Raw genomic sequence first — 25,381 nt, forward strand, 5'->3', positions numbered from 1 at the left:
TAGAATGCTAGCTTGCACTATTTTAGTGTAGGCATAGTGTAGCAAACCCAATAACACACTCTAGACCCTGTCTTACTGTGGGATCCTATGGACAGTTATATCCACATATCATTATCTATTGCCAAGCCACAGTGAAATAAAGAGTGAAAGCAAATTTAGATTTATCTACTCTGGATACTGGTTATTACTTATCCATCAATATGAGAATTTCATCTACTTGGAAACACTTGACGCTCCCTTCTTCCACTATTGTTTTGTTCCTTTGGTAAACTTTAGAACTTGGATCAACTTCAGCCTCTACTTCTGTCCCATCAACTGTCTTCAGGGTCTCTCTCCCACTTTCATGTCTCAGATTCTGCCGGCTGTACCTTTACTTCATGATTATCAGGACTCTTAAATCCCGTTTTATAACCATAAGCAAATCTCATATGTGCTTTATGTATAGGTTGATTCTGAAAACTGAAAATCAATAGTGCTTATATTATCATGAAGATGCATCTATTTTTCATTGCTTAGTGAATACTGTTATACACTTTAAAAGTAAAAAATAAAAGGGCTTATGAAGGAAAATCTTGATTATTCAGTGTGATATTAGTTCAATTACCTTGTATTAGTAGTAAGACTTAGGAAGGGCTGTCATTAAAATTCTTTACAGATTCCATGTCATTCATTTAAAAGCTTTTAAAAAGAGGTATATCCATCACTTGCCTAATTAGAGCACCATGATTTTATAGCAACGATTCTCAGGAATCTCAGGAAGAAGGGTGTTTTTAAATGGCCATTATGCTTATTTTTAAAGGCAGAATATTTTATTTTAGTACCTAACTATGTTTATCTTCCAGAGAATAGATTTAGTGCTTCTAATTGAGACAATATATAAAACTTGATGTAGGTTATGGAAGTTGCAAAGAATAATACTGAAGTACATTAATGTGGCTTTTCCAGACACTGGATTTCTGAACACTGTTTTAGAGTTAAGCCACGGCTAGAGTTTAGCTTTCGCTGTGCTTGCATCCAGTGGTCACTGGTGAATAGAGAGAAGCATTGCTGAGTATAACCAGAAGAGAGGCTGGTTTTTCTTTCAGTTTTAGATTTAGGCTTTTCTTGTTTTGTTCCTTCCTTCCTTCCTTCCTTCCTTCCTTCCTTCCTTCCTTCCTTCCTTTCTTCCTTCCTCCCTTTCTTCATTCCTCCCTTCTGCCTCCCCCTCCTTCCCCCTCCCTCCTCCCTCTTCCCTCCCTCTCTCTCTCTTCCTTCCTCCCTCTTTCTTTCTTTCTTTCTTTCTTTCTTTCTTTCTTTCTTTCTTTCTTTCTTAATGTTTATTTATTTTTGAGAGACAGAGAGTGTGAGCAGAGGAGGGGCAGAGAGAGAGGAAGACACAGAATCTGAAGCAGGCTCCAGACTGAGCTGTCAGCACAGAGCCTGACACGGGGCCCAAACTCATGACCTGCGAGACCATGACCTGAGCTGAAGTTGGCTGCTTAACCAACTGAGCCACTCAGGTACCCCAGATTCAGGCTTTCCTAAGAGAAAGCCTTTGGTAACAGAATAAATCATTGCCTTTTCAAAGTTATTGCACCTTTGCTTTCTGTTTATAGGAAGTAAACTAGCACATGCAAAAAGAGTTTTCTTTCTACCTTATTCTTTTATCTTTAATAAATTTAAATGCATGTATCCTAATATCCTCAGGTTACCTGCCTTACTTATGCAACCATTTCTGAGGAAAGCCAATTGAATGGCCCCACCAACCCAGTCATAGCTGATTGGATCACAGATGGGTGCCAATACCCACCATAATGAAGACCTGGGGTGCAAGCGAGATAAATTGCTACCTCACCAAAAAAGGTTTGTGTGGGGAGGATAGATGTTGAGAAACTCACAGAATTTATAATGTTTGAAAAATCATTCCTATAATGCCTGGCTCAGTTGGTTGAGCGTCCAACTCTTGGTTCTGGCTCGAGTCATGCTCCTGGGGCTATAGGATGGAGCCCTGCGTTGGGCTGTGCACCGAGCATGGAGCCTGCCTGGAGTTCTCTCTCTCTTTCTCTCTCTCTCTCTCTCTCTCTCCTCTATCCCTCTCCCCATTTGCATTCTCTCTCTCTAAAAATAAAAACTAAAAAATAATCATTCTTACAAAACAGGAGTGTAAGAGCAGCGAGGGACATTGTCAAGAGAATGTCTCAGGTACAATCTACTTTTTTAAAAAAAAAATTTTTTTTTAACGTTTATTTATTTTTGAGACAGAGAGAGACAGAGCATGAACAGGGGAGGATCAGAGAGAGAGGGAGACACAGAATCTGAAACAGGCTCCAGGCTCTGAGCGGTCAGCACAGAGCCCGATGTGGGAGGTACAATCTACTTAAGATAACACTGCTCAGGCTGTTGGAATCTTGATCATACTGCCACCATTGCGGTGGCAGTCTCTAACTGGTTCTGGGAATTTATGTCACTTTGTCTTGATTTGAATACCAGGTGAAGACACCTGGTTTTCTGAGCGTAGTTCATGCGGCCATTCTTTGAGCCAAGCAACAAGGAGAAATTCCTGGCTTCCTGTGGCTGCTTCCAAAACATGCACAATGGAAAGTCTAAACAAATGGGAAGGAGGTTGGATGTGGGGCAGCCCAAATTGACAAAATCTCCTACAATACTTGGCCTAAGGGCTTGGATGTGGGGCAGCCCAAATTGACAAAATCTCCTACAATACTTGGCCTAAGGGCTGCTCAACACTAGGCTCCCAGGAAGTCTATGAAGCGGTCTGAAGTGAGCGTTCTGCCCAACAGAGCTAACAGTTACAATGGAAACCAATCAGATGTTTTCTCTTAAAATGTGAGTCATACGGACAGAGTAGTTTATTTGAGGTTCTATAAGCTGAAAAGCAGAAAGAGAGAAGCCAATCAGCAAAAAAAGTAGAAGAAAGGAGGTGTGCCTAAGCAGAAGTCATGAAATAAGACTACAGAGAGTAATTAGGACCAGCAAGACAAGGATTTGTTCAATCGTCATTAGCACAAAACTAGAGAAGGGAGGGCACCTGAGTGGCTCAGTTGGTTAAGTGTCCAACTCTTGATTTACGCTTAGGTCATGAGCTCACAGTTCGTGGGTTCGAGCCCCAAGTTGGGCTCTATGCTGACAGCTCAGAGCCTGCTTGGGATTCTTTCTTTCCCTCTCTTTCTGCCCCTCCACTGCTTATGCTGTCTCTGTCTCTCTCTCTTAAATAAATAAACTTCTAAAAAAAGGAAAACTAGAGAAGGGAGTATCAGAAATGTTATACTGAAGAAAAACCAGATAATCTGGTTTCTAGAGATTATTGTATCACAAATGACTTTCCCATTCTTGATCTTTCATAAAACACAGATATTCCTATATCTCTTATTTTACATGTCTCTTTAAAATAATCTCTGCTTTAATTAGGTAGAAAGCAAAGCTCTTCCCACAAATAAATTTAAAAATAGAGTAGCTTACAAGAAATAGACATCTATATCTTGCAAAAGTAACATTTCACAGTAGACAGGTGGGCTTTACTCCACAGAGTGGAGGCATCTTTGCTAACTTTAACATGATACTTATGGGATTGTTCTAGTAATTTCCACTTAAGCCTGGAGAAAGGAAAGGGAAGAAAAACAAGTTCCAGAAAAGCATTTTTTAAAAGGACCTAGAAGTTACCCATTCAATGCTATGCACATCGTAATGGTGAGAACTTAGTCACATGACCACACCTATTCACAAGGGAGGCTGGGAAATTTCGTCTTTAGCAGGGCAACTGTATGCCTAGGAGAAAAATAAAAGAACAGATTTGGGGTGGAGGGAGGATGATAAGTTACCCTATATCCTAAGGTAATTTGAGCATGTCCCTGTTCCTAACGAGCCCTACTTTTATTTGGAAGTTATCTGATTCATGAACATCTGAAGAAGAAAACAAAAAGGGGTATTTTAGTAGATAGACAAATGTAGACATCTTCTTGATTTTAAAAGATTAATATGTGATAGTATTCTTGTTATCATGCTACCAAATTTCCCAAGTTCTACCTGAATGATTCAGTCTATAGAACAGACTTTTAACCAAAAAATATTTGGTGCCTGTCCCTGATCTTCTTTTCGGGACTTATGGATGCATTCTCCAGCTTCCAGAAGTATCAAATGCTGAAGGCTCACTGCTCTGCCTTCACTGGACTCATCCTTATCTGCAAGGAATCTCCTTGCCCTTGTCTACATTCCATTTTTTCACCCCCATTGGGGGTCTGCTGATAGCTAATGGCATGGGACACATTTGGAAGATCTGCTTAGGTCCAGAACTCCTTGTAGGATTGATTGGCTGAGGCTTCAGTTGCAATCATAGTGTCAGATTTTCCCTTTTCCCAGTCCTGCCTTCCTCACTTACACAAGACCTACCTCCTGGGAATACTCTCCCAATAAATGTTTTGCATCCAAATCCCTGTATCAAAGTCTATATTCATGGAACCTGAACTGAGACGTCATGTGACCTGCAGGAGATTTTCTAAGAACTTGATCAATAATGAGTCAACTATAAGAACATTTCAATATGATACAGTAATTTGGTTATAATTTTTATATAAACTGTGGAATTCTTCATCACACACTATGAAAAAAAGTACTGCAAATGGGAGATATGTCAGTTTTAAATTAACAAAGAGGGAGTACCTGTGTTTCATTACGTATGAAGGAAAAAAAAACAGAAAATATTCTAAATGCTGTTGAGCATTCAAAGGACAATGTAAGATAAAAAGATGGAAGGTAAAAAAAATCACTTGGGAGAAACATTATTGACTTTTTATCCATAATGCATTTATCAAAATAAATAGTACATAAACCAGGCAGCCTTCTGAAATCTTTTCTTTACACCATCTTTAGGAAACAGAATAATTAATGGAAATTTTGTGGGAAACCACATAGATTCAAAATAAAGTTCTCTTGTGTTTGAAATCAACATAAATTTATTTTCAACCGTATATGAAAAAGAAAATTTTAATCTAAATAATATTCTGTATTACAGAATGTTAACTATCTCTGTACTGTATCTATTCTGTTACATGAAATTCAAATTTCACATTTGCTTCTTTATCGTTCCTAAAGCTACCATGAGAAAATGTTAGTCTTCCAGCAGTTAAAAGAATTATCCATCTGTTAATCAGATGTCCAATATTATTTACTCTCTCCTCAGTAAACATATGTTCATTATATTTAGCTACCAAATGTGGCAATTCAATGAGAAAAATATTCCAAATAATGAATATAAAATGTGACTAAGTTTTTGGTAGCTAGTCCTTAATGCTAAATTCTAACAGTCTGAGAATGGGGTGAAAATGAAGGACATTACAAAGCATTCCTACTCTCTGATGAATCTAATCTATCAAACATCTCTGGACAGCTTCTTTTACTCAGTTCAGGTGGGTTTTGTTTTGTTTTGGTTTGGTTTGTTTTGTTTTACTTTGTTTTGTTTTGCTTTGTTTTATTTTGAAATAAGAGGAGCAGCCCCCTGAAACAAAAACAACAAAACTGAAAATCACTCTGAATGGTTTCTAAAATATAGACATCTGGTCACAAGTTCTCAAATATTTTTATTTTAAAAACCACACTTGGTTCTGACTGAAGTTTGGAGGGTTTGCATGATTGCTGTTTGTTTTATCATATAGATGTTTCTCTTAGTTTAGAGACTGGTGGTTACAAATTTCTTGCCTTCCCACACCCATGTATGCCTCTTTTTTCCTCCTCTGTGAGAAAATTTGAATATTGCTTTCAGCCACTGTAATTTTCGTTCTTTCATTCCTTTTGTTTATTTAGTGTTTAAACATTTATTTATTTTGAGAGAGAGAGCGTGTGCATGGGTGTGAGCACATGAGATCAGGGGAGGGGCAGAGAGAGAGAGAATCCCAAGCAGGCTCTGCACTGAGGGGCTCGACCTGATGATTGTGAGATCATGACCTGAGTCAAAATCAAGAGTGGGAACCTCAACCGACTGAGCCACCCAGGTGCCCTCCTTTCACTCCTTTTAGACCTTAAATTCCCTTTCCCCAAACTAGAGAATTCCAAAGAAAGACCACAATGGACCTTAATACGTCTTTGTTTTGTTTTTTGTTTTTGTTTTTGTTTTTTTTTTAATTTTTTTTTTCAACGTTTATTTATCTTTGGGACAGAGAGAGACAGAGCATGAACGGGGGAGGGGCAGAGAGAGAGGGAGACACAGAATCGGAAACAGGTTCCAGGCTCTGAGCCATCAGCCCAGAGCCTGACGCAGGGCTCGAACTCACGGACCGCAAGATCGTGACCTGGCTGAAGTCGGACGCTTAACCGACTGTGCCACCCAGGCGCCCCCTTAATACGTCTTTGAATCTGACACTGAAGAAGCAAGTATTAAAAACACGTGGGGGCAGGGGCACCTGGGTAGCTCAGTTGGTTAAGCGTCTGACTCTTGGTTTCCACTCAGGTCATGATCTCACAGTTTCGGAAGTCTTGATTCTGTGCTGGCAGTGCGGAGTCCGCTTGGGATTCTCTCTCTCTTCTCTCTCTGTCCCTCCCGTGCTCACGCTGTCCTTGTTTCTCTCAAAATAAATACACTTAAACAAAAAAAGGGGGAATAATAATGTTACTGTTGTTGTTTTTCATTTGTAAGTATATTGGTCATGAGGAAGAGGAGAAGAGTTTAAGATAGACAGTGTGCCTGTTAATGTTAGCAAATAATAGAGATATATAATCAAGGCAACTAATTCTTTATGACCCTGCTCTGGGCCCTGCATGAGGTTGCCATATTGTCACAAAAAAGGGATTTGGTAGTTGGATGTAGTGCCTGCCTTTCTTCATCTTTATTTACTTCTTAACAAACACATGGGGCTTTGACCTTAAAATTAGGTGCCCTGGGTTTCTAGTTTTCCTGTCTTACCACCATGTTTTAGAGCTCACTCGTAACTGAGGATAGCCCAGAAAAGGAACTGATCTGAAATTGACAGTGCCTTTCCTTGCCACTAGAATAAGTCAGCTGAGGATAAAGATATTAGAAGCTACCTTAACTATAGGTATCTATACCCAGAGAGCCCTGGCTTCATCATAAATTGTGGTTTTCAGGGGTCGGTACCCAGACTCAGGCTCCTGTAGACTCAGCCCCATTAGCAGACGTATCTGTAAAGCAGAAGTGTGAAGTCTGCCTTGGTTCATGTAGATATTTATTATTGATAGCTGTCCTCTGATGCTAAGGGAAGGCAGTGTGCGTTGAACACCTTTGCTCTGTGCTAGCATTTGTTCTGGTACAATAGTAACCTCGGTTTGATTCTTTTTCTTCCTTCTGTGATAAGTTAACTATCGTGATAGTCTGAAAGGAAGTTCTAACTTTTCTTACGCTATCATCTAAAATGGACGGGAAGAACAGCTAAAGGTTTTGAGTGGATCGTTCTAAAAATAAACAGGAAGCATTGTTTTTATAAAAGGATTAGAAACTGAGTAAATTAATCTAAGCCACATCAGTGAGTTAGTGAAAGGGTTGAGGAACAGATTTCATGTTTTATGACATCTGGTCTGGTTCTTAGACTCCTTGTCTACTGTCTCACTGTGTGTTCCTGGAAAAATCACTTCCCATATACTCATTTTATGGGAAAATTACATTAAATCCATCTTATAAATGTACTTAGGGAAATCTCAAATCCCCTGAGGGCTGGGCTGGTGTCTGTTTTCACTTGCTTACACATGCATTGCTGCCTCTTGTAATTGAGGAGGACATTCCTGATGACTTACTATCTGCACGTTTCAAAAGACCAACTCAAAGCAAAGTCCTTTTCTCCTAACCCACAGAACTTTTATAGACCTTCATTCATGGAATGGGCTGTAAGGATCCTAGTGAAGCACATCAGACAGTTGAATGCTTCAGACTTCTGTTCTCCGTCTCTTCAAAATTTCTACCTCTCCTTCAATTTTCAGTATTTATATAAGAAAGACTCCATTACTTGTAAATAGTTTTTAACACTTTCTAGTGTGTTAGCATGACTGATTAGATTCCACTGGCCATTCCAAGCAGCACTTGTGAAGGGCAATGCGGCGGAGACCAACAGAGGAGAGCTCCAGGGAAGGAGGGGCCACCATGACTTTCTTACATTGGAGTGACAAGGGGTTTTATTCCCTGCCCTTGATTTTCTGCTTGGAAACTATTGCCTCAAGTACTAACTTTGAGTCCAGTATAGGTAAAGAAATGAAAGTCCCCATTTTGATGTGATCTTTATGAACGCATCATAGTCATACGGGCCAGAAAGCTGTTGAGTCATGCACCCAAATTCATGATGATTATTTGAGAGTAGCAGAGGGGACACTTCTGCTGCAGAGGAGTCTCTCGCCAGGCCCAGAGTCATGCAACTGGTGATGCCAATCAATTTACCTTTCAGATCTACCTGATATTCTCAAGGAGACCTATTCACAGACATTCTGCTAAGTCAGTGTGTGTCTTTAGTCTGCCGGGTTCAATTGCGGAGGTGAGGGGGTGAAAGAGGCTATGGAGGTGGATACCAGAGTCCCCACTCCTATTCAAACTCTAAAAAAAAAAATCCTGATTAGATCAAGACTTGGGTTTATGATTTCCTTGGGAGAAAAAACACCCCCATGACTTCTTCATTCAGGTTTTTATACATAAAACAGAGCAACGTCATTTTTTCAGTAGAATTGTTAGCATAGCTTAAATAACTGGGAAATAAACATACGTGTTCTACTTTTAAATATTCATGTCACAGTAGTAATTGATCTGAATATATTGCAAGGAACAGAGCTCTATCTCCCTCGATGCTGTCATCGTGGCCAGAAAGAGATGTTTCAGTGAAGTATCATCAAAAACATGGGCCACATAAAAAATGTGAGTCAGAGACCCTATACCTAATCAGTCTTCTGAAACAAATGGTACTGATTACAACATGCCTATAGTTTCTTTCAAATTCTTCCAAAAATGATACACTGAATGAAATATATAAGCTATTAAAAATGAAGAGCAAGCAGGCAACTGGAAATAAAAGTGCTAACATGCCACTTTAAGTGGGAACACATGGTCCCATGGAATATGGGTGTGGACAATCTAATACTAAAACAAGGGATTATAAGAATGACATTGCAAACAAGTAGCTTCAGAGCCCGAAGGAGAACTATTTTTCTCCTTTTCCACTGTCTCTCATTACTCCGTCATTTTGGAGCAATTTCCAGGTTGAGTGGGATTCAGAAAAAGCAACATCACTGGTAAAAACTCACCAATATTGGTAATATTCCCCCAAATGAAACCTACATGGGACTGTGTTAAAGCTAACACTAGTTTGTGCGATATTTCATAGACAGAGTGCAAACTGGACTGATTTATGTCTTTGTTTTGGAGATGGAATTTTTCATGATCCATTAATGGATTTCTTTTCTTGAATTCTGTAACAAAATGAGTAATCTGCTTCATTTTAAAATAAACAATGGGCCTTGAGAAAGCTCAACTTTCCCCTTTAATAACAATACTCAAAATATGCAATGTCCCAATGGACAACTAAAAAAAAAAAAAGATAGTGCTGAGGATGTAATAAGTAATTACACCGGTATCCAAGATTATTTTTACATACATAAGGTGTAATTAACTTTATTCAGCATATTTTTTTATAAACAAGTAACATTAGGGGCACCTGGGTGGCTCGGTCAGGTCAGCCTCTGACTCTGGATTTCCACTCAGGTCATGTTCTCGCAGTTTGTGAGTTTAAGCCCTGCATCATTGTGGAGCCTGCCTGGGATTCTCTCTCCTTCTCTTTCTGCCCCTCTCCAACGCTGGTTCTGTCTCTCAAAAATAAATAAATAAACTAAAGGGAAAAAAAAGCACAATTAAACAAGTAACATTACAACTGAAGCCTGTGGAATAGAGACACATTGTGTCTCATCACCCCTTGGTATAACTACCCATTTCCCTTAGTCAGTTGAAGGCAAACCAAAATAGTGTTTAAGCTATAGAATGGGAGAGATTTTAGTGACAGAGAAATAAAAACAAAAGAAATGGAAAGAGGCGAAAGGAAATTTGGGTCATCGGTCATTCTCTTTGCATGTATTCTGGTTTTATATGTTGAGTGGTTTAGAAGATTTTGCTAACACCTGTGAACACACGGATACTTCTCTGCTAAAACTTGAGATGGTAACCAAGGCTATCAGGTAGCATGCCCCCTAATTAGAACATGTTTGGGAATGGACAATATGGACAGTGATTTACTACGGCAGCTGTACAGAGGGTCACTAGACCTTGAGTTTCGGCTTATGGAGTTGTACCATGTATAGCTTCCTGCATTCACTCACCACCTAAATATAGTTTGTTTACTTGCTTGAATGGGAGGTGAAAGGACTATAGCAATACATTTTATACTATGCACCTGTTAGGAGGAAGAACTAACGAGTGAAGTCAGGAAGGAAACATTAAAACGTGTTTCCAAGGAAGCAAAAAAGAGTTCGAATCTGACAGTCCTTTTGTCACAGGTTCTCTTCCAGCTATTGCAAACTGGTCTGTCTGCCCAAGTGACACTCTGTTTGAGATCATGGTTAAGGGCACAGATTTTAGAGTAAGGCAGGCATTAAGGTCAAATCTTAGCTTTGCCACATGTTGATTTGTTGAATGCTTGGCAAATTGTTTAGCTCTTGGAATTTCTAGCTCTTTATCCGCTCAGTTGATTTTCTCCCATGGGCGAGAATGAAATAAGGCAATGCATGTAAAATGCTTACCAGAATACCCATCACTTATTAGAAGAATAATCTATACTTGAAGGAGACTGTGATCTTCTACAACCCACCCTCTGTGTCACCGTGCTGAGGTCAAGTCTGATTCCCCTTCTTCCTCAACTTGGCTTTCCAGGCTCATTCTCATTTCCTACTCTGATCTTTTATCTTTTGTGAATTTTGCCCATGATTCCATGGTAACTTCCCTGTCCTTCCTGGAAGGAAGGAAAGCTTATCTGTTTCTTAGGACATTTTCTTTTGCCTTTCCTGCCTCCTTGGCAGGTTTTCCCCTGATCTTCATGTGGCTATTTTCCTTCTTTGGTTTGGTGTCATTTTCCATATCACACCCCCAATTAGACTTTTCCTGAACAACATTAGCCTTCTGCTTTCTCACCATTGACATTGCCCTATTTTTTTGTCTTCATAGCCCTTCTATTACCTTACAGTGCTTTTTTGTATTTATTTTCTGTCTCTCTCCACTGGAACGTGAGCTCCATGAGACCATTGCTGCAAAACTAAAGTAGTGTAGGACATGTAGTTAATGTTAAAATAGTATGTTGAATAAATGAATACATTTATTGAACCTCTACTCTGTGCTAGAGACTATTGGGGATTAAGAATATTGTGGTCAGAAAAACAGACATCATCCATGTATGCTTGGAATTGCAGGGGAGGAAAAATAATTTACCCTTCTGTGTTCTCTGTTGAGATTTCCCTGTAATAAAAAGATTAACAAGAAAAAGACAAGCAGAATCTGAACAATACATATACCTTCTGTATACATGAGAAATACTCAGGAAAACAGAGTAACTCCCCCAAAGTGGCCCAAGCCATCACCTTAAATATCTTCCTCAGCCAAAGACAAAAGATGTAGAGAGGGGCGGGATACCTGGGTGGCTCAGTTGGTTAAGCTTCAGACTTCAGCTCAGGTCGTGATCTGAAGGTTCGGTTTATAAGTTCAAGCCCCGCATTGGGCTCTATGCTCTCAAAGAGCAGAGCCCAATTCAGATCCTGTCTCTCTCTCTGCCTCTGCCCTCCCTAGCTCTCAAGCGTACCCTCTCTCTCCCTCAAAAATAAATAAACATAAAAAAAAAAAAAAAGTAGAGGGGTGGAAGAGTCAGTTTGGGGAGGTTTTCAGCAAAGCACAGTAAAGGAGAGTATAGTTGTTATGCAGATGTAAGTCTTGCCCTTCTCCATTGATAAGAGCTTCTCTTTTTCTAGAGGGAGGGAGACACCTTTACAAATGGAGATTCCCCTTATAAATGTAAATGTCTTTTACAAAGGGTGGCAGAGGAATTCCATACAAAACGTGCTGGCCCTGAAATGGCTCAGGATGGTGGAACCAGAGAAAGATAATGGTGTGGCCCACTGGATTCTCAGCCCACTGCCAGTTCCTTTGGGAATAAATCCCGGGAAGGGACTGTAGTGACTGAAATCCAGCTGAAAATCTGCAGATGGTTATTTTTCCTTTTCTTTTCTTTTCTTTTCTTTTCTTTTCTTTTCTTTTCTTTTCTTTTCTTTTCTTTCCTTTCCTTTCCTTTCCTTTCCTTTCCTTTCCTTTCCTTTCTCTTTTTTTTTCTTTCTTTTACTTCTGCTCAGTTTTCTCAGAATGTTGATTCCATCTTTAGCTAAGAAGGGAAGCGGGTAAGAAGGAAAGTCCCGCATAAGGTTTTTCCATGTTTTCATATTTAACTCAGAATAATGTATATAAATTCAAGAATAGAAATGATTAATAATAATTTGAGATTAAATATACTTAAAATTTTTAAATAAGACTGGTAAATAGAATAGAGAAATAGGAGTAAGCAAAAGTATATAAAATCAGCTCACTCATGGAACAGTCTAAAGATACCATATTTGTATAAAACTTGGATAATTAAAGAATTATGCCTCAAGAATGTCTTTGAAAGATCGTGATAACCACTAGTACTATTAAAAATATATTGAGTACTTTTTAAAACACTAGAGAAGCCAAAAGCTAAGAAAACATATTCTGCAGTATTTCACACAGCAGAAAATATAAAACAAATAAGACAGATGTATAAAATAAGTTGATAAAAGTGAAGCTGAAATCATCAGTTATGGAAGTAACATAAATTATTTTAAAACTATTTAAAAACAAAGACTCTTGGATTGCGTTACTAAACAAAATCCAGCTAAAAATTATGCATATGCTATAAATCTAACAAGTGAAGCAAGATATTAAAAAGAAATGGGCAGAGCCATCAGGAAAAAACAAAAAAAGAAAGTGAGGGAAGTATGGGTGTATAAAGTTAGCTGTAGGCAAAGTGAAAAGGTATTAAATGAGGGGGGTCATTTGTAATTAAAGGAAAAATCTTACAAAAAAGCTTACCTTAAAATTGCAAACGTAATTCCCATGAGATAGCAAATGCTGACCAAGCTAACATCAAACTATGTAAAACGAAAACTATGTAAGTCCAAAGAAATAAATAAAAACAGAATTGGAAGAAAATTTACTACCTTACTCAGTCCTGAGATTTAAAAAATTAAAACAACACCACCCCCCCCACCACCAAAAGAGCGAGAGAGTAAAACATTATAGGAATGTATTTCTTTAAAATTGAATAATAGATGTAACAATTAAAAAAATTATTTTTAATGTTTATCTTTATTTTTGAGACGGAAAGAGACAGCATGAGTGGGGGAGAGGCAAAGAGAGAGGGAGACACAGAATCTGAAGCAGGCTCCAGGCTCTGAGCTGTCAGCATAGAGCCCGATGTGGGGCTCAGGCTCACAAACCTGGAGATTATGACCTGAGCTGAAGTCAGATGCTCAACCGACTGAGCCACCCAGGTACCCCAATAGATATAACAATTTAAAAAATCAAGTATTATTTTTCTTGTCTACTAGCTATGTGATTTCAATGCTCCCTCTGTAAATGAAAGATATTAACAATATATCGTCACACTGATGGAGTTTGGGGGTGACGATGGTGGGTTTGGAGCTGTCGGCCATGAAAGAATTCTTGAGGATGTCTTTGGTGCAAAAAGTTGATTTTATTAAAACAGGGGGACAGGACCCATGGGCAGAAAGAGCTGCACTGGGGTTGTGATGGGTAACTGATAATATACACTCAGGTTGGGGGAGGGGGTCAGGGATAAAGTCTCTAAGACATATTTTGGAAGCAAGGTTTTCAGGACCTTGAGGGGCTAGGTGTTGTTAGGAAAACACCATTTATTACTGTTTAGTAAAACCTCAATGGTGAGACCCTTCAGGTGTATATCAGAGGGCCACAAGCTTGGAGTATGATTGTCAGCATATATCTTGGGGGAGTTGAGATCAAGGAAGTTTCCAAAGGAATTTTTATATGTCAAAGTAGACTTACAAGATCGTGAGGGGTCAGGATAATGTTAAGCCAAGGTTCTCTTTTGCCCTTAGAAAAGTATCATCATCAAGGTGGCTGAGCTCCTTAGAGGGAGGTCACTCTGCCTGTTTCAAGGACTTGTCAGTGGGCTATAGGCAGGAAGGGAATTTGATTTTTCATTTACCTTTGTTTCCCACATCATCATGGCAAGAATTTATGCCCCCTTACATCTTGATGAGGGTGATATTAGGGCTCCAGGAAATGGAGTCTGTAGGTGTCTGGAGATTAGGTTATGGATAAGATTGCCTTTTTCTTGCAGTTTACTAAGTTATCCGTAAACTGAAGGAGACTCCTGTCCTGCATGTGACAGTCTATCAGTCAGCCCTTTGCTTCTTTTCCTCTCCCTTGTTCTTGGGCAGCTGGGAGTGTCGGAGGAACAGCACACATATCCCACCTGGCTGTTGTGGGGGGGGGGGGGGGGGCCAACGCCCTTAGCCTGTTCTTGGCCTTCAGCTTGCCCCATGTTCCCTCATCAACAGTATGATTAGGTAGATTAAATGAGATAATATCTATAATTGCATAGCATAGTACCAGCTAAACTCTTAAAAATGCTATTAATATTATTGTTATTAGTAAGAAAAATATTGCCTACTTATTTATTCTATCTTTGGGTGGAATGTTCTTTTTTCTTTTAATTTTCTTTTAATTTTTTAATTGTTTAATTTTTTTTTTTTTTTTTGAGAGAGAGAGAGAGCACAAGTGAGTGGGAGAGCAGAGAGAGAGGAGGACCGAGTTTTTTGAGGCAGGTTCTATGCTGACAGCAGAGAGCCCAACGTGCGCTCCAAATTCATGAACTATTAGATCATGACCTGAGCCAAAATCAAGAGTCAGGTGCTTAACTCACTTAGTCACCCAGTCACCCCTGACAAAGAAAACTTCTAAGGAAAACCTGAACCAGCCAATTTCTATTAAAAATAAAGGTAAATAATAAAAGTTTATTGAAAGATAACACAGATACATGTAAATTTAAGTCTACCAGTTCTAACACTTAGAAACTATCTAGACATTATTATAACCTCAGAGATATAGCCAAAGTTGTACTTAAAGGAAAATTCATTGATTTAAAACTTTTGTTAGAAAGTGAAAATAAATAAACCAAACACTCTACTAGAGCTTTTTGAATGGCAATGGAATTACATTAAGGAAGCAACAAGAAACAAAATAAAAAGGAAAGCGGAAAGATGATGTTAAATATAAAAAAATGTAATTGTTACTTTGGTAAGCAGAATCATGTGTTTTCCCATCCCTCCCAGAAGTTCATGCCCTGATCCCTGGGACCTGTTAGGTTACACAACAAAGGAGAATTAAGGTTGTGAGAGAATTAAGGTGACTAATTAATTGACTGTTTGTAAAACAAGGAGGTTATTCAGGCTAGTCTGGATGGACTCAACAGAATCCGAAGAGTCCTTCAAGTGAAAGAGAGAGGCAGAAGAAGAGACAGCATCAGAGGCAGATGTGACTACAGAGGTTTAGTGACAGGACATGGAAGAACTGGCCCCCTCCCTTGTGTCTGGCTTTGCAGGTAGAGAAATGGAACCTCAAGACAAAGAATGGAGGTGACTCTTGAAGTTGGAGAGGCAAGGATATGGAATCACCCCTGGCATTGCACTCCGAAAATGTCCTGCCCACATCTCGATTTCAGTCTTGAGACCTGCATCAGTTCTGACATACACCCCCATGAAATGATAAACTGGTGTTGTTTTCAGGCATCAGCTCTGTGCAATTTGTTAGGGCAGCTACAGAAAGCAACCACAAATATATCCAAGAACTTGTATTAGAAACAATCAGATAAGACAAACTTCTGATTTTAAAGAGGATCAAAAAGCTCAATAAATAATGAGTAATATTTTAATGAGATTAACAAGAGATGAAAGTGATTAGAGTGAATATAATTCTATGGTAATATATTTGAAAATCTTGAACAAATAGGAGATTATATTGGGAAATATAAATTAGCAAAGCTGACTTAGATATAGGGGCCTGGATTAACTGATAATCACAGAAAAAAACATACAAATATGTATAAAATAATTTTATTCAGGAATGTGTCTTTTTAGACTTTGGTGAGCTTATTTTTTAAATGCCAAGGAAAAGATTTCTGTATTATGTAAGTTATTCCAAGATTTAGAAGAATAAAAAAGTCTATTCTATTCAGAGTATTTTATGAAGTTGGTAGAACCTTGACATTAAAACAAATGAAAGATAATCCAGAACAGTAAAGTGGACAACTTTATTTACAGATATAAAAATTAAAATTCTTGGAACAGAACTTAAAATATGGTTCATTAGTTTGAGATGTGACAAAAGTGGTGTCACCCTACAGTATGAGAGAAAGGTGCACAGCAGAAAGCGGATAATTATATACCCTACATTACACCAAAATACATTCCAGAGGAGGAAACAGTTAAATATTATTGCCATTAAAAAAAAAAAAAACTGGAGTATGTAATATTATCATGAAGGAAGGATCACAAATCGATAAGGAAGGGATACATCATTTTTAAATGGCACAGAAAAATCTAGCTATTCGCATTTAAAAGATAATTTTTAATACTGAGCACATCTTTCTCACTAAATTAAAAGCCAGATAAATTAGGGTTAAATGACAGAGCCATTTAAAAATGGAACTTTAAAAAAAGTTGCTTTGTGACAGGTAGGTTGCTCAGAGTCTGGACCAATTCTTGAAGATGTTGGAGGACTCTATTTGTTGGGATGCTGTATAAATGCCACTGGAGAGGTCTCTGATCATTCAAGCAAAAATATCTTCCTCTGGCCACTCCATATCTCTGCCTTTGTATCTCATTTACGGGACTCATTACAGTCTATGAGTGTCTCATTTATTTCTTGCTTTGTTTATGATCTGATAACTCTCTGAAATGTATGTTGCATGAAGCTGGGGACTTTATCTCATCTCCATTCTCTAGACTGCATAGAGCAGCCTATCAAGTAATATTTTTTTAGATAAATGAAGGCATGAATGAATGAATGAATTCATTTTTTTTTCTGTAAGCCTTATGTTATTTACTTGAAATCCAGGGGATATTCCATCATTATGGTTTATTCATAAATCATATAATCCATTTATACTTCAGATGGGAAATAAATTTGCCCAAAATTAGGTAGGGCGGAATAAATACCAACGTCCCATGTAGTAAAGATGCAAGGAGCCCCTCTGGCATCTTATGATGCATCCATCCACAGACTTAAACCTAAACTCATGCATATGGATAACAGAGGGAAAAGCTTTTACTGCTGCAGGGGAATCAGAGAGAGACGTGCATAATACAACATCTTGATCGTATGAAGTTAAATTAATTACAATGTAATAGCTATCAACCAACCAGTTGGTGGAGTTGAATACCAGTTACAATTTAATACAGCCTCTGTTTATCCTCTAAGGGAAAATTTCTATTTATCTTCAGAAGTTGCTTTGTAGGCACAGTTAAATTTTATAGCATCAGGAAACCAGTGGTAGCTTGGTAACCTGAAGGCTACCTCACTAGGAAAACAGAACTCTGATGATCTAAGATGTCTGACAGAAGAACAAGACAGGCATTGTGAAAAGGCTCCTGTTTTTATTTTTGTCTCTTTTCCAAATTTACTTCCACATAAACAGTGTTTTCTCCACTACTTATTTCTCATTATTTCCAAACCTACCATGCCTAATATTTGGTTTATTTAACAATCTTACTTTTGTTCTCAAAGAAACCTGATGATAGTGTAACTAATGTCTTCTTGAATATGAGGAAACAATAATGTACATCACTTGATGTTTCCAGAAGTTTATTTAATGGTGTATACAGGAAGTATCAAGCTGATAATGATTCTGGAAAATGGAGTATCTATTTTCATCATATACTCAGGGCTGGAAATGATTTTTTTCCCCTCCTGAAAGCCCTCCCGTACATAAAGCATATGGAAAATACTGACGTTCCAGGGAAATACTGATGCCATAGAGAGAACACAGTTGCCAGGAAGAACAGAGCACTCAAGAGAGAGAAATGCATAAAACATCACCTGGCACATAATAGATTCTCAACAATATTTGTTTAATAAGTGAATAAATATGTTCTCTGTTAAGAAATCAAGCAGGCAGCCTGGAACGAACTATGCAGATTGAAAGGAAAGAAAATTTGGGCAGGAAATACATTGTTGATGGCTTTCAGCAAATTGACTTGTCAAGACTCTTTGTGATTAGCAATAAGGGTTCTGAAAAGAAACACGGATTTCCAACAGTGCCCAATGGGAGAACAATAATAATTGGAACATAGTAAAGGACAGAGTAGATGGGAGAGACCAAATTGTCAGCAGAAAGGTCAAATTTTGTCACCAATTCTTCGGTAAGAAGGAATAGTGGATTATTGTTTTTTATTCTATGATTATTTTCTTCCAAATAACAGCATTCATGTATGCATTTGGTCATTTATTCATCTTTCACTAACTGCTCATTGAACACTTTTTGTGTGTTTACATGTACCAGGCACTCCTATAGGCAACAGACACAGCAAATGAACAAAATAGGTGAAGTCTCTGGTTTCACGGTGTGTTTGCTCTTATGGGAGGATTTAGGCAACACATAAAAATGTGCACTCCCACTACTCTAAGTCAACAGGGTCTTGGAAGTTCTAATAATAAGATAGGAAAGGAAATAAGGGGCATACACATTAGATAGGAGGAAGTAAAATTGTTTCTCTTTGCACATGACTTGATTGTTTACATAGAAATTCCCCAGGAATCTACCAGAAATACTTTGTAGAACTAATAAGTAAGTTCAGCAAGGTCACAGGATAATGTAAAATCAAAAACAAAATCAGTTGCATTTCTGAATACTAACATTGAACATGCAAGAATCTGAAATTAAAAACATGGTATCACTTAGAATTGCTCCAAAGAAAAAGAAATACTTGGGTTTAAGTCTAATACACATATACAAGATTTCTGTGCTAAAAATTACTAAACACTGATGAAAAATTTAAAAAAGATCTAAATAAAAGGAGAGACATCCATGCTCATGGACTAGGAGATACTATATATTAAAGATGTCAATCTAGTCTAAATGTATCTATAGATTTAATATCTTTTTTATCAATATCCTAGTGAGGTTTTGTTGTTGTTGATATAGATTTGTTTATTCTAAAATGTATATAAAAGGGCACAGATCCTAGCATAGATTAAAAAAAAATCTTGACAAATAAAACTAAATTTTGAGGTATCACTCTACCTGATATGAAGGCTTGTAGTTATAGGAATCGAGACAATGTGGTATTATGAGAGAAACACATAGATCCATGAAACAGATGTAGAACCAGCACTCAACCCACACAAATATGCTCAACTGATTTTGACAAAAGTGCAAAAACAGTTCAATGAGGTAGGATAGCCTTTTCATCAAATAAGCTCACATTTTTACAAAAATGAACTGAAAATGGATCATGGGCTTAAATGTAAAATGTAAAACTAGAAAGCTTTTTAGAGAAAAAAGTAATGAAAAATATTTGGGACCAGGATCTAGGTACAGAGTTCTTAGACTTGATCCAGGAACAAATAATAAATTGGACCTCGTAAATCAGGTGAACAGACAAACTACAGACTGGAGAAAATATATGAAAACCACATGTCCATCTAAGAACTAGTATCTAGAAAATACAAAGTGCTGTCAAAACTCAACAGTGAGAGGGCTTCCAGGGAAGGTGGCAGAGTAGGAAGACCCTAACTAACTCACGTCATCCCATGGACTCAACTAGATAACACCTACATCAGTGTAAATAACCCAGAGAATGACCTGAAGACTGGCTGAACTGACTCTCCACAACTAAATGCAGAGAAGAGACCATATTCAAGATGGTAGGAAGGGCAGAGACATGGTCAGGAGTCAAATGGACCTGTAAAACTGTCTACAGGAGGCAGGGATGCTGTGAGCTCAGAATGGAGAGAGAAATAGACTCCAAACCAGGCACCCAAGGCATGGGGGACCCACACAAATGAATTCTCCATAACATTTGGCTTTGAAAACCAGAAAGGCCTGGCTTCACGAGTTTTTACAGTCAGTGGGGCTTAACACCTGGAACTTTAAAAATCATCAAGTTAAGCTCTGAATTCCAGAGGGTGATAAGAAACTGAGTCATTGCCCTTAAAGAGACAGAACAACAAACAGTTCCACTGAGATACTGCAGAGAGGAAGCGGTTTGAAAAATGCCTGGGGTATACACGAAGGAGATTTATTTAGTAATCTGAGTGTGTGCTGGAGGGGCAGGAATCTGTGAGAGACTTCCTGAGGAGCAAAGGAGCTGGTGGGTATTTCCCTTCCTGACCCCCAGCCTAGATACACTGACACCTGCAGGAACCAGGAAAGCACTAATACCCTCCACCTAGTTTGTTAAAGTATGTCCTGTCTCTGGGCTCTTCTGTGGACCTGCTCCATCCATCCTGGCCTGGGCAGGAGTTTTCCCGGGTGGCTACAGTTTCCCTCCACAAGTGGACCAGTGTGGGCTTTGCTAGCTTTCTAAGACCTGTCCCTCTGTTCTCTTGCAGACACACCCTCCATCCAAAGTGGTGCCACAAGCCTGGTAGTGTGCAAGCAGCCTCAACAGAGGCCAGCACCACTCCAAAATGACTTGTGCTCCTAAGAGAGGGGATTATAACCACATAGATCAATCTACCTGCAACCTCAGCAGTGGGCTAGGGGCACACTTTGGGTCTGACTGCAGGCCCTGCCCACCAATGAAATCTTAGGGGACAACACAGGGAAGGTGCCCTATAGTTTGGTGCTACTGCATCTCTGGCTAATGCCTGGTCTCCCTCAACTCAAACCCAAGGCAGCCACAGATGGCCCATTAACAACACAGGGACCAAACCCTGTCCACAACAGGCAAAGAGAGGCATTGCAGTTGACTGGACTGAAGGCAAACACAGCTCAGTCACAACAGCAGGGTGCACACAACATACATAGGAGATACCTCTGCAATGCCAGGTTTTGGTGAACAGAGGACATTGCACTACAGGGCACTACAGAAACTCTTCTTCATAAGGCCACTACTTTCAAGAGCAGGAGATATAGCTGGCTTTCCTAACACATAGAAAAAGACACAGTTAGAGAAATTAAGGAGACAGAGGAATATGTCCCAAATGAAAGAACAGCATAAAAGCACAGAAAGATGGCTGAACAGAAAGGAGGTAAGTAATATACCTGATAAAGAATTTAAAGTAATGATCATAAAGATACTCAGTGGACCTGAGAAAAGAGTGGAGGACCTCAGTGAGATCCACAACAAAGAGATAGAAAACATAAAAAAGAACCAAATAGAGATAAAGAACTCACTAAATAAAATTAAAAGTACACTAGAGGAGGCAGAATAATGAATTGGTGACCTGGAGGACAAAGGAATAAAAAGCAATGGAGCTCAACAGGAGAGAGAAAAACAAATAATAAAAAGTGAGAAAAATTAAGGAAACTCAGTGACACCATCAAGTATAATAACGTTTGCGTGATAGGGATCCCAGAAGGAGAAGAGAGAGAAAAGGGAGCAGAAAATTTATGTGAAGAAATAATAGCTGAAAACTTGCTGAATCTGGGGAAAGAAACAGACATCTAGATCCAGATGATACAGAAAACTCCCAACAAAATCAACCCAAGGAGGTCAGCATCAACACACATAGTAATTAAAATGGCAAAAAGTAGTGATAAAGAATTTTCAAAGCAGGAGAAAAGAAAATACATATAAGGGAAACCCCACGAAGCTATCAATTGATTTTTCAGCAGAAACATTGTAGGCCAGAAGGGAGTGCCATGATACATTCAAAGTGCTAACAGGGAAAAATCCACAGCCAAGAATACTCTATCCAACAAGGTTATCATTCAGAATAGAAGCATAGATAGAGTTTCCCAAACAAACAAAAGTTAAAGGAATGCACTACCATTAAACCAGCCTTACAAGATACATTAAAAGGGACACTGTAAGTGGAAAGGAAAGACCACAAGTGGGAGTAAGAAAAGTAGGAAGCACAAAAGCAATAAAACTAGGTTTACCTATAAAAATCAGTCAAGGGATTCACAAAATAAAAGGATGCAAAGTATGACATCATGTATCTAAAATGTGGGAGAGAGGGATAAACATTTATTGCTTTTAGAATGTTTCGAACTTGGGGCATCTGGGTGGCTCAGTCGGTTGAGTGTCCGACTTCAGTTCACGTCATGATCTCATGGTTCGTGGGTTCGAGCCCCGCATCAGGCTCAGTGCTGGCAGCTCAGAGCCTGGAGCCTGCTTCAGATTCTGTGTCTCCTCCCTCTCTACCCGCCCCCCCCCCCCCAGCTCATGCTCTGTCTCTCTCTCTCTCTCAAAAATAAATGAACATTAAAAAAAAAAAAAAAAAAAAGAATGGTTCGAACTTAAGCAACCATCAACTTTATATAGACTGCCATATGCATAAGATGTTAAGATGCATATATAAGCCTAGTGGTAACCACTAATTGAACCAGTAATAGATGTCCAAAAAAGAAACAGTAAAGAATCCAAGTACATCACTAAAGAATGCCAGCAAACCTGGAGGGAAGAGAGCTGGAGAAAAACGAACAGAGAAGAAATACGAAAATAATCATTAAACAAGTACCAAAATGTCAATAAATACATACCTATCAATGATTACTTTGAATGTAAATGGACTAAATGCACCAGTCAAAAGACACTGGGTGATAGAATGGATAAAAAAGCAAGACCAATTTATACACTGCCTACAGGAGACTCATTTCAGACCTGAAGTTACATACAGATTAAAAATAAAGGGATGGAAAAGCATTTATCATGCAAATGGAAATGAAAAGAAAGTTGGGGTAGCAATACTTAATACTGGACAAAATAGAGTTTAAAGCAAAGACTGTAATAAGACACAAAGAACAACACTGAATAATCAGAAAAAGAACAATCCAACAAGAAGAAATAGCAATTGTAAATATTTACACGCTCAACATGGGAGCACCCACACACATAAAGCTGCTATTAGCAAACATAAAGGAAGAAATTCATATTAGTACAATAATAGTAGGAGACTTTAACACCCTACTTACATCAATGGAGAGATCATCCAAATAGAAAATCGACAAGGGAATAGTGGCTTTGAATAACACATTGGACCAGATATATTGGATCTAACAGATATATTCAGAACATTCCATCTTAAAACAGCAGAATACATTCTTTTCAAGTACACATGAAATGTCTCCATTACAGATCACATGTCATGTCACAAAACAAGTATCAACAAATTTAAAAAGACTGAAATCATACCATGCAACTTTTTTGACCACAACACTAGAAATCAACCACAAGAAAAAATTCGGAAAGAATACAAATACATAGATGTTAAATAACATGCTACTAAACAATTGATGGGTCAACCAGTAATCAAAGAGGAAATTAAAAAATACATGGAGACAAATGAAAATGAAAACCCAATGGTCTAACATCTTTGGGACACAGCAAAAGCTGTTCTAAGAGGGAAATTCATGAGCAATACAGGCACACCTTAAGAAGCAAGAAAAACCTCAAATAAACAACCTAACCTTACACCTAAGGGAGCTAGAGAAAGAAAAAGAACAACAAGCAACATCCCAAACCAGCAAAAGGAAGGGAATAATAAAGCAACAAACAAACGAGAAACTAAAAAATGGTTAGAATAGATCAATGAATCCAGGAGGTGCTTATTTGAAGAGATCAACAAAATTGATAATCTTTAGCCAGACTCATCAAAAAACGAAAATGATAGAGGACTCAAATATACAAAATCAGAAATAAAAAAGGAGAAATAACAACCAATACCACAGAAATACAACATATTTTAAGGAAATATTGTGAAAAATTTTATGCCAAAAAATTGGACAACTTAGAAGACATGGATAAATTCCAGAAACATAGACTACCAAAACTGAATTAGGAAGAAATAGAAAATCTGAACAGACCAATTACCACCAATGAAATGGAATCAGGAACAACAACAACAAAAAAGATGTTCTCTCTCACCACTTTTATTCAACATAGTATTTAAAGTCCTAGCCACAGCAATCAGACAACAAAAAGAAATAAAGGCATCCAAATTGGTAAGGAAGAAGTAAAACTTTCACTATTTGTAGATGACATGACACTATATACAGAAAACCCTAAAGACTCCACCAAAAAACTACTAGAACTGATAAATAAATTCAGTAAATTTGCATGATACAAAATCAATATACAGAAATCTGTTGCATTTCTCTACACTAATAATGAAGCAGCAGAAAGAGAAATCAATAATCCCATTTATATTTGCACCACCACCACCAACAAAAATACCTAGGAATAAATTTAACAAAGGAAGTGAAAGGCCTCCACTCTGTAAATTATAAAACATTGATGAAAGAAATTGAAGATGACACAAACAAATGGAAAGATATGCTATGTTCACGGATTGGAAGAACAAATATTGTTAAAATATCCATATTACCCAAAGCAATCTACACATTTAATGCAATCCCTACTAAAATACCATCAGTATTTTTCACAGATCTAGAACTAACAATTGTAAAATTTGTATGGAACCAAAAAAGATCACAATAGCCAAAGAAATCTTGAAAAAGAAGAACAAAACTGAATGTATCATAATCCCAGATTTCAAGATATAATACAAAGCTATAGTCATCAAAATAGTATGGTACTGGCACAAAATAGACCCTTGGATCAATGCAACAGAATAGAGAGCCTAGAAATAAACCTATGATTATATGGTCAATTAGTCTTTGACAAGGGAGGTAAGAATATGCGATGGGGAAAAGATAGTCTCTTCAATAAACTGTGTTGGGAAAGCTAGGCAGCTACATGCAAAAGTATGAAAATGGACCCTCTCTCATACCATCCACAAAAATGGATCAGAGACCTAAATGTGAGACCCGGAACCATAAATATCCTGGATGAGAACACAGGCAATAATTGCTCTGACATCAACTGTAATAACAATTTTCTAGGTACGTCTCCTGAGGCAAGGGAAATAAAAGCAAAAATAAGCTATTGGAGCTACATCGAAATAAAAAAGCTTCTGCACAGCAAAGGAAACAATCAACAAAACTAAAAGACAATCTACTGAGTGGGAGAAGATATTTGCAAATGACATATCCAACAAAGGGTTAGTATCCAAAATATATAAAGAACACCAAAAAACCAAATAATCCAATTCAAAAATGGGCAGAAGACATGGACAAATGTTTCCCCAAAAGACATCCAGATGGCCAACAGACACAAGAAAAGATGCTCAACGTCATTCATCATCAGG

General features: G+C 38.1%; 1 long non-coding RNA gene across 1 annotated transcript in view; it reads right to left on the reverse strand.

Annotated features, from left to right (window-relative positions):
* Window positions 1-3,538: 3,538 nt before the first annotated feature.
* The window catches only part of LOC121038334 (uncharacterized), an 86,466-nt gene continuing 64,623 nt past the window's right edge, over window positions 3,539-25,381 (reverse strand). The window contains exon 3 of the long non-coding RNA XR_005794299.1: window positions 3,539-3,762. This is a non-coding gene — a long non-coding RNA (uncharacterized LOC121038334). The remainder of the gene's footprint in view (window positions 3,763-25,381) is intronic.

Source organism: Herpailurus yagouaroundi, unplaced genomic scaffold, assembly GCF_014898765.1.
Source record: "Herpailurus yagouaroundi ecotype Mexico unplaced genomic scaffold, PumYag 165, whole genome shotgun sequence".
Classification (NCBI taxonomy): domain Eukaryota; kingdom Metazoa; phylum Chordata; class Mammalia; order Carnivora; family Felidae; genus Herpailurus; species Herpailurus yagouaroundi.